Source organism: Aythya marila (assembly GCF_965140915.1).
Source record: "Aythya marila genome assembly, chromosome: 1".
Lineage (NCBI taxonomy): Eukaryota > Metazoa > Chordata > Aves > Anseriformes > Anatidae > Aythya > Aythya marila.
Window position 1 is genome coordinate 160580726 of NC_139042.1, and position 11052 is coordinate 160591777.

An 11052-nucleotide genomic window follows, 5' to 3' on the forward strand; every position below is an offset into this window, starting at 1 on the left:
ACTGGTGAGCAGTGACTAATGAACAGCTGGTATGAATTCTTGACACTCCTGGAATCCAGAAATATGTTGATGAATTCTGGCAGAAAACCAAGTATTTGCAAAGTAATGACTAAGGTGGTAATGAAGTACAGCTGACTGGCTTGTTTGTGCTTGGAGGCTCAGCAGTTTATTCCAGTGTATATCCAGCATCTCTGGCCCCGTTCTGGGTCACCTCTTCATGTCTGGATGATGGTGGGTGCCTGGGAATGCTATAAGCACCACTGTAAGACAAAGTCCCCCCAGGAGGGCTGGTGTTCTACTGCATCGTGAGCATGCTCCGTCTGAAGGCTCTCGGGATCTGGGGATGTGTAAGGGCTTCACGCCCTTTCCTAGCTGCTGGGAAGAGGATTATACTCTGGAAATACAACCCCTAGATAAACACCAGAGAAGGAAGGGAAAAATGTATGTTAAAGAGCATAGCTTCTACATTGCAAATGTACATATCCAGCAGCTGACAGGCACCAATAAATCTCTTCTACTAGGTCACCTTTGAAAACAGGACCTCGGGTCACTTAAGCATTTCTGAACGCACTGCCTCCTGGTGCCAGAATCATCTCCATGCCTTGATTTCTGTGGGGTTTCTCTTGATGTGCACAAAGACAAACACATATGGCCAGGACATCCTGCAATAGATGGGTACATATTTGGCTTGTCTTCCTGGCCTCCTGTGGAAGAATATACATTTAATATCTGTGGAGACAGGTATGTTTCCCAGGATGGGCCAGGAATGCAGCTCATAATTTTTTGAGAGTCAGTTCATGCAGCCATCTCAAATTCACCTAAACTCAGTACATCAAATGGCCTCATTTTCCCTTTTCCATTTCCAGAAGGGATCTATTCTAATGATAAATGAATTTAACTGGTAGGACAAACCACAGATGGGCGAACATGAAAGATTGATGTAGGCAGATGGAGTCATGTTTGTTTTAATCCGCCATCAGCAGGCACAGCAGCGACAGCCTTTTAATGCTGCTTTACAGGAACCAAGCACCCTGAAACTTGATTGAAATTATGTCATGAGAAATAAATAACCCCAAGGGAGCCAGTAATAGCAGCAAGTGCAAGGCGATGGTGGTGTAACACTTTTGCAGGGGGCAAAAACACATCGAGGAGTGGTTGAGTGTGACTAACCCAAGGGCTGGGAGGGAAAAGCTGAAATCAGGGAGCCTTTTAGGGGCTGCTGGTCCCCACCAGCCAGAAGTGAAGGTCTTTGCAGGACTCAGGAGCAACGAGGAGGTCTCTGAGCATGGCTGAATGTGCACTTGCATGCGCAGCATGACCAGCGAGGGGTCTTCCCTCACACTAACAGAGCAGTGTGAGGCATCTGTGATGAGAACAGGAAAAAAGAAGGGATTTCAGGAAATCCACCCAGAAACAAAGGCCAGAGGGGGAAAGCCCAGGCTGTTGTGAGGAAATTTCAGCCATGTCAGCCGCTGCTCCCAGGGTGGCCATGGTGGGACATGTTATAAGTTGCCCCCTTAATTAATTTTCAGAGAGCATTGCATTAATAATAGAAAGGAATTTATTGAGTAAGCAACAGCAAGCAAAACAGCGCTGGGCGGCCGGGGAGTCTCGGCTCCACCAATGGCGCGCACCTCACCCCCGCCAGGGTCCCTTTTTATATCTTGGTAATTCCGGGATTACGCAGCACATCCTGGTATATTCTGCGACTGCGCGCACTGTTGCTAGGGGGTCGTCTCTGTCCCTCTGGTGGTCGTGAAGATGAAGGCTGTAGTCTTCCTCCGCATTGTGGTTCAACTTCTTTTTTTTATTTGGTCATGTTGGCCCAGCGTGAGACAGGAATGCAGGATGTTGATACACTAGTTTAGCAACTTATCAGGAGATGGTTACATGAACTTTGCAGCAGTGTCTTTGAACAAAAGAGGCAACTGAGATGCAGAAGGAGAGAAGGGGAGGGGGTTCTCTTTTTTGTTACATTAAGCAAAAGAATTTTCATAGTGTCTAGCCAAGTATTATACATCTTACTTCAGCAGGGAGCTTTTGCAACTCCTGCTCCTCAAACGGAACTCCTTGTTTTATAATACAAAAGACAATGAACAAACATTTATTGTGTATTACAATCCCTCCTTTTTCTTTTAGTTACTCATTTTGTTCATTGAAGCTCTGCAATGCCTGGCTATTAAGAACTAATGTTTCCTCGATTCCTTCGTTGGTACTTATTGGCTCGTATTTGGCATGTATGAGCATTAGATGTGCCGCTTCTAAACATCCCTTTACAATCGCAATCAATTTATTAAAAATACATGGTCCAAAAGTTAGTGCTATTATTAATAACAACAAAGGTCCTGCTATTGTTGATAATAAAGTAGTAAGCCAAGGTGAATAATTAAACCAAGATTCGTACCAGCTCTATTGGGCTTCATTCTCCCGTTTCCTTTTTTCCAACCCTTCCCTGGGTCTTGCCATTGTATCTCTTACCACTCCAGTGTGATCAGCATACACAGCATTCCTCTTTCAGGGCTGCAAACAGCCCGTCCTGTTGAAAAATACCAAATCTAATCCCCTACGATTTTGTAACACTACCTCTGAAGTGACCTGATAGATTTTCCAGGGCCGAGATGGATTGTTCAGTTTGGGTCAGGTCCTCGTCCACAGCAACGCGTAAGGAAGTAAATTCTTGATTTTGTTTAACCAATGAGGCTACCCTGGTCCCCACTCTAGCTCCTCCCAGGATTATTAGGGTGGCCAAAGTTAGAGCCGTGAATGGTTCCCGTCTTTCCAGATGATAACTTGCCACTGTGTGCTGGGTATACATACAATCCTCAGGGTGGTATAGAATCCTTGGTATAATTATCACCTGTATACAAAAATCACGAGACGCATTAAAGAGTTTTAGTGATAGACAAAGAGTTACGCCCACTCATGAACAAACCCACCTAGCGTTGTTGGCTGGGATTAGCCACTCGGTTGATTGTTTTCCATTCTCCATGGTATTACATAGGTGACACTTCCCACTAGGAACCGTGCCCACACACCTACCACCTCCAGTGACTTGTGTTAGTGTTACCCTTATGTCTTTTCCCCAACTGCAATGTAGAGGGCTGTTCTTGTTTGTGCGGGTGGGCTCCCCAGGATCCCCAATAGCATCATAATATGAAGGCCTTATACTAAAGCATAATCAACAGTGTTTTGTTACATTTGTTTTGTTTAATAATTGGTAGCTGGCATTCATGACCCCCCCCCCCATATGTTATTCTCAACTATGTTATCATTCTCAGCTTTACCTGAGCTTGTAGGGCTGCCGAGGGTTGGCACTGTAGTATCTTCCACAGGCTGGATTCCCTGGACATTTTCTGACAATACCTCATTTGTTCCTACTGCCTGGGGCCTATCAGCATCCTCCTTTTTATTAGTATGAGTCCTCCCCTATCTGTTCTGTGTTCGTAAAATCTGACATTTTCCTAGTACCCAGCTAGTATCTTGCAAATTTCTTTATTTCCATGGAAGGTTCCTGTATACCCTATACCATGCCCTTTCCACCTGTAACGGGGATCCACTTGTCAGTTACAACCTTGCGGCCCATATCCCACTTGTAAGAATGTATTCCGACCAGCCCCGAGTGTCCAGTCTGTAGCAATGGTTTCACACCCCCCAGTATGCACAATAATATGCGTTTGGATAATTACAGTACCCCTTTCCTGGGTTAGAACTTGGGCAGAAATAAAATCCTGATAGGTTAAAGCATGGCTGCACTGACGCCAGGTCACATAATGTGATGCGGAAACTGGGAGCACTCGCTGTCGTTGTTTGCTGGATGATGAATTGATCCTCCCATCTGATTAAGCTCCATTTAAAAAGGCTGGTGGGGATGCGCAGACCCATAGCTGACCAAAACGATGATACTGACTCCCATGTATCGTAGGAGGTGGTCGGAGCCCATCTAAATTGTCGGCCCCTCAGTCCCCCACCGTTTTCACTTCTCTGCCTCGCTTGTCAGTTCAGTTGCAGCAAACTACAAGGTATCGGTTCTTCTTGGCAGCAGCAGTGTTCTTCAGGGGAACCTACTAGGGAGCCTTCGAAACAGGGCCTCCTCCCCTTCCCACGATACACAGATAATACACAATACTTATCGAGTCCGTCTTAGCGTCAGCTTCAAGTCGTCAGGGCCTGGAGCTGCCTCCCATTTACGTTCCCGGACTGGTCCTTTCACTCGGCCGGCATGCGTCCATCCTTTCTCCGCAGTTCGAATAGCCGTTTCTGTGGTAAGCAAAACAACATAGGGGCCTTCCCCATCGTGGTGTTAAAGAAGTCTCTTTCCAAGTCTTAATTAGAATTGAGGGTGATCAAGTGGCAATTCCGAGTCATAGGGCATACCATATAGCATTTCAAAAGGAGAAATTCCTATATCAGTTCTGGGCTGTGTCCATATGTTTAACAGTGCAAGAGGTAAGCATTTTACCCAAGAAGCCTTAGTTTCCAGCATAAGTTTTGTTAGTTGTTTCTTAATTTCACCATTCATTCGCTCTACCTTTCCAGAAGAGGAGGGGTGCCAGGGGCTGTGAAAATCCCACTCAATCTCTAAGGCCTGCTTTAATCCTTGCAGTAAAGCTTTACACCCATTCAGTCACGTGGTCGATTAGGACAAACAAGTAACTCAGTAAAGTCTACCTGTATACTTTGGAAAGGTCAAACCCCTGGCTCCCGTCCCCCTCTAGATAGGTTACAGAAGACCTTTTTATTTACCCTTTGACATATAGTAGTACATCCTCTGCATGTGTGCTTCCCTAAAGTATATATTTCTACACAGACATGCTTTCTTAGAACAACATCACACATTGCTTGCACCTCCCAATGATTCTTCTGATGTAAAACAGTTAATATTTGCCTCATTATCACTTTATTCAGCATTTCTCTCCCATCAGGGAGTATCGATTTTCCTTAAAATGATCCACATATTTATAACATTAATACCTCCTTGGGAGGTTGTAATTACTCCAAAATCTTTTTTAGAATTTACCCAGATAGGTGGCCCTGTAAATCCCTGAGGTAAAATTGTCCACCTATATTGTTGCTTCCGCCCCCATTTCAGGGTCTTTCCAGTCAGAGGTGAATATACATGTATGTTTGCTCTCAGGGCCAGAGAGCACTCCATTAATAACACTGTTATTCCAGTCTAACAATTTACTATTTGAATGCCCAATTTAATCATCAAATCCCTTCCCAACAAGTTAGTCTCTGCCTTGGATACATACAATAATTGCTCCGCGATCATTTTATCCCCTAGTCTCAGCTTGGTATCCCCCAAAAGTGGCACTGTTATCCCAGTCCCTTCTACCCCCATCACATTTAGGGTTTCATTAGTTAATTTAATCCCTGATACTTTACAAGTCAGTAATGACTTAGCTGCCCCAGTGTATTGGGTTTGATGGCAAGGTTCGGGGGGGTGTGAGGGGTGTGGGGGTGCGAAACTGCAGTGGCAGCCCCCGTGAAAAAACAAAACAAAGCAAAACAAAACAAAAACAGAAACCTCCCCGTGGTAGATAAGGGACAATTTCATCTGGCCCTAAAGGGGCCCACTGCTGCCCAGAGCCAAGCCATAGCAACACAGTCCGTGCCTCTGTGAGAGCACGTCCACGAAAACAAACAAACAAAGAAACAAACAAAAACCTGCTGCTCAACAGCAGTTGGGAGAGCGAGAAACCCCCCCGCAGACACCAAAGTCAGTGCAGAAGGAGGGGGAGGAGGCGCTCCAGGCGCTGGAGCCGAAGCCCCTCTGCGGCCGCTGGAGAGGCCCCTGGTGGAGCAGGCTGTTCCCCCCTCCCTGATGCTTGGGAAACTGAACAAACACCACAGCAAATATGCAAATATACCAAAACTTCTAGACTGTTACTTAGATAATACCTACATCACCTTTCCCTGCTCATTCAACTTCGAATACCTTTAACACTTTCCACAAACCTTTTAACACTTCCTTTATCTTTCTCTAGCCTTTACTTTTCTAATGCCGACATCAAAGGCTCAGTCAGGGGCCAACTTAATTCCATACCTTTTCCCTCCAAGATGCTGAAACAACATCAATATACAACATTTCATCCTGTTTTCCTTCTCTCCACAAAAACATTGACTGTAATATGGTGTTATAATTAGTAGTTCCATTTAGGGGCCACTCCGCTCCATCCTCTAGTTTATAAAGTGGCCACCACTGATTACAATATTTGATAAGAGTTCTTTTACTTTCTGTACCCTCTCACCCCACTATATCCCTCCAATGTGTTAGTATACATCCTAGGAGGCTTTTCCTCGGGATTTCTTTGCTTTGAACTTTTCCTATTGTAATCTACAGTAGTTAATATTTCACCGTTTTCCTAGAAGCTCTTTACTAGTCAATCCCAATCCCTCCAAAATCCACAATATACAGATACACAAGTAAAATCAAACCACTGTAAATTAACTGCCTGTAGACAATTACACTGGGGACATTTAAACCTGATGAGCCGATAATATGCCTGGGCAAATTTTGTTCCCTTAGACATACACCTCAATGGCAGTTCTTATATTTACATATTAACATATTAACATATGTATAAAAGAACACTTTAACAAAAATGCCCGGGCTTTTATATATACAATATACAATGTACAGTTATTATTCCAGTTAGAATTATTCCTCAGCAGCTGCAAACATTATGCCAGTTGCCATTAAAGATCACTTACCCTCCTCCTGTCTCTTTCTTAAAATCTCAGACGTCCCCGGAGTTAATGGGGACTGCCACATATTCCTAGTCACTGGTCCCTGAGTGCTAGAATCAGAGTTGCTATCAGAGTCTCCCCGGGGTTGCAGATTAGGAAGCCCGGGAGTTGGAGGGGCTGCAGGTGGGGGTGGTGGAATATAGGGAGGCAGTGGGGCTGGAATCTCTAATTCTCGGTTTATCTTGTGCCTCCCATCCCCTCCTTTTTCTTTTAGAGGATATAAATTGGCTCGAGTTTCCGAGCTGATCCACAAATGTGCATATTCACTTTCTTCCAAACTAAAAAGTTCTTTTGAGTTTACATAAATATTTAGGGCCTGGCAAATCCAATCTTCAAAGGACCCAAATACAGGCCAGTAAAGGTGGTCTCCTCAAATCTGTTTACCACCCCAAACTTCAACACAATAATGTATCATTTTTACTTTATTCCTTCCCCGCCTAAAAGGGGAATCCTCCCAATTTTTAATCATTAATCCCGGGGTAACCTAACATCAGACGTTACCCCGCCCATGGGACCAGAAGGCTTACTCTTCTTCTGTCCCATCTTCTGGAGCGCCTTCACACACACACACACAAATCGCTTCCCCCTTTTCGTGGCCCAGTCCCTCGCGGGATGTGGGAACCGCACTACTGAGGGGTCCGCACTCGCTTCGTCCGCAATTGGACGTCTCACAGCGACACGCTCCAGGATACCCAACCCCAACCGAACGGATCACCGGCCTATACTTACTCACTCCTGAGTCTTCGTTCGGTCTTCGTGCACAAAGATTACTAGGGGTTGCTGGCTTTATTTGCTTGCTGCCGAATTTAGGGTTCGTCGGTGAAGGATTTGAATGAAAGCTGTCCTAGCGAAGGCCGCTGAAATCAGCGGGGCGCCCCCTCCGAAGGTCTTTCAATCAGATTGCCTTCATCCGAGTCATGGCACCAAATTTGTTATAAGTTGCCCCCTTAATTAATTTTCAGAGAGCATTGCATTAATAATAGAAAGGAATTTATTGAGTAAGCAACAGCAAGCAAAACAGCGCTGGGCGGCCGGGGAGTCTCGGCTCCACCAATGGCGCGCACCTCACCCCCGCCAGGGTCCCTTTTTATATCTTGGTAATTCCGGGATTACGCAGCACATCCTGGTATATTCTGCGACTGCGCGCACTGTTGCTAGGGGGTCGTCTCTGTCCCTCTGGTGGTCGTGAAGATGAAGGCTGTAGTCTTCCTCCGCATTGTGGTTCAACTTCTTTTTTTTATTTGGTCATGTTGGCCCAGCGTGAGACAGGAATGCAGGATGTTGATACACTAGTTTAGCAACTTATCAGGAGATGGTTACATGAACTTTGCAGCAGTGTCTTTGAACAAAAGAGGCAACTGAGATGCAGAAGGAGAGAAGGGGAGGGGGTTCTCTTTTTTGTTACATTAAGCAAAAGAATTTTCATAGTGTCTAGCCAAGTATTATACATCTTACTTCAGCAGGGAGCTTTTGCAACTCCTGCTCCTCAAACGGAACTCCTTGTTTTATAATACAAAAGACAATGAACAAACATTTATTGTGTATTACAGGACACACAGGCCTGGCCTGCTGCTGGCTGCAACTGGTGGTATGCATGGCCCAGTATCAGCCCCTCCTTGCCGGCCACTCAGGGCTGTGGAGCTGGAGGGGAGCACAGGCCCCACATAGCAAAAGATATATCTTGGCAAGTGCCATTTTCCTGCTGTTACAACCTCCTGCACGGGCGAGAGCCCAGAGTTGTGAGAGGTGCCCCATGTGAACCCTGCAGTCAATGGGTCTTCTCCCAGGCAGGTGGCCCTTAGCTGGGGCGTCCCACCTGCACGTAGGTGCTCTGGGCTGGGGGCAGGTGAGCAGCTGGGAGCCCTTTTACTATGGGTTCACTGTGATGGAGGCCTCCCCACGCTCCTCCCCAGAGCCCCTGGTGCTCTTGTGACGAAGGAGCCCATTAGCACTTTCCAAGAAAAGCAGCGGGTTGGCTCTGGGTTTCTTTGTTAAAAGATGACAGTGCTTACGTCTTCCAGGAGAAAGAAAAGTCCTACTGACATAATAATATCATGCCAGGCAGACAGCCCTGCCTGTGTAATCCGCCGGGAGCACAATGGCGTGCTGTGGCACGGGCATTGTTCCCAGCTGACAAGTGGCCGCAGCGTGCCTGGCCGAGGACGTGATCCTGACTGACGGCTCCACAAAGGGAAAGGGAGGCTGGGGAGCCCACCTGAGGGCCAGGGCATGGTGCAGGAGCCCTCAAGGCTGGAGCTTCGATACCTTATCAGAAGCGGGATGATGCCTCTGTTTTGGTGCCTGCCACAGCTGAGGCTTCTTCTCTCTGCAGCAGCCAGACTTTCCCATGCATGCTTTGCATGGGGTTACTGCTGAAATCCTGGTATTCCAGGGAAATAGCAAAGCTTTGACTTTGTGAAAGACTCCTAATGTTGCTGAGACCTTGTTCTTCCTTTCCTTCCTTTCCCAAGCATATAGAATTACTCGCCTTAGACTCTGAAACGTCCCTTTGCTCTCAGAGCTATGATCACTGAGAAAGTCTGGACGTTTAAAGTGTTAATTGTTAATTGGTCATTGACGGTTGCCAAAGGCACTCAGGTTTAGGATGAGTTGTTTATTACTGAGGAAAAGCCTAAATTGAAATAATAGAAAAATATTAAAATACTGCCTAGCAGGCAGTTCTTTGTCATTACAATTTACCATTACTATGTTAGCACTGTCTTGTTCAGTCAGATATCCTAGAAGCCACAGTAATCAATGGAAAACATCAGCAAAGATGTGTTAATTTTGTACATCACTAAGAAGAGAGCTTTTTATGTTCAAAGGAAAATATATTGATAGTTTCTGCCTATCTATTATTAGTGATAGCTGAATACTGAGATTTCTAAATCCAACGTCAAATAGAACTAGAAACTGTAAACAGAAAACTTGATTTTTACTTTGCCCTTTCTTTTTTTTTTTAATGAATTTTGCTGTTTACTGGCTATTGAAAGACAAATTGGTCAACACTCTCAATAGGTGTGATGAATGTGACAGTGTTTATATAGAGTTGAAAGACAGTACTCTGACATAGGCAGGGTTTGTCTTTGGTTTAGATCTGTAAATTGCTCCTTTATCTTCTCTCTCTCTTTATGACTTTGTCAAAAGCTTGAGTGAAATTCACCTGAAATAAGGAGGTAGTCATGATTTCAAGACATTGACCCTGGCTTGTCTTGGACCAGACATCCTTTCCTGATGAACCTTGTGGACATTTCTATCACCAGACAGGTTGAGCTTTCTGTTTGTAACATGGCTAGGGAGTTATGGAGTTGTTAAAACCTTATATCAGAAAACTCGCTGCAAAGATTTGCATGTGTAACTACTAACCATTCTCAAATTGTACAGTATTTGTATTTGGCAAAATATTGTCTTCTATGTAAAGTGGTTTATTACAGTTCCTTGTATTATAATGACCTAAGCTGTTTGCAAAGCCTTATTTAGGGCTGAACTCAGCTATCAGGTATGCAGTGATAAATCTGTTTCCTACTGAAGTCTTTTTCAGGTAGTTCATGGGTCTCATGCCAGCTATTTACAGAGGCTGACAGTCAGGCACATGTGAGAAAGGTGTAACAGCAGCATGGTCAGATGAGTGCAGAGATCAGGAGGATAACCAAGACAAAGATACAGGGAAGAAAAATATTGTTCTCACATTTGGAGTTTGGCATTTTAATCAACACCTTTTCTGTAGCAAAACATATTTCAATCTTTTAATGATGCTAACTGAACAGAATTTCTGTTTCTCACCTGACTTGAAGTGCATCTGTAGCATCCCAGCCTGAACACTCGGCATTTTCATTAGGTATTCAGGGGATGGCACTAGCAGTAAGTGTGGTGCAGATGGCCAGCACACATGCTCATAGCATCAAAGTCCCTCTCTGTACTCCACATAGGGAGTTTGAAGATTTAAACACCATGTAGAGCTGAGCTAGTCTTCAAAACCAGGTTGGGCTTCCCCCTTTGCATGGAAAGGAAGCACAAAGAGCTACGGACACAGTTAAACTGAACATTGCTCCAGACGTTCAGAAGTGCTGAGCACTGAGAGAACTGCATCACCTGCAGCCTCTGAGACCACTCCTAGCTAAGACAGATAATTTTTGACAGCTTTCCATCCAAGTAATGACCAGGCCTGAACACGCTTAATTAGTGAGATCTGATGAGTGCGAAGCCTGGGGTTGTATTAGTCTTGTTTCTAAATTTGGACACACACTTTGAACTAGTAATACAGGAGTTAAAAGCAGCACATAAATGGGATTAGACTTGGCT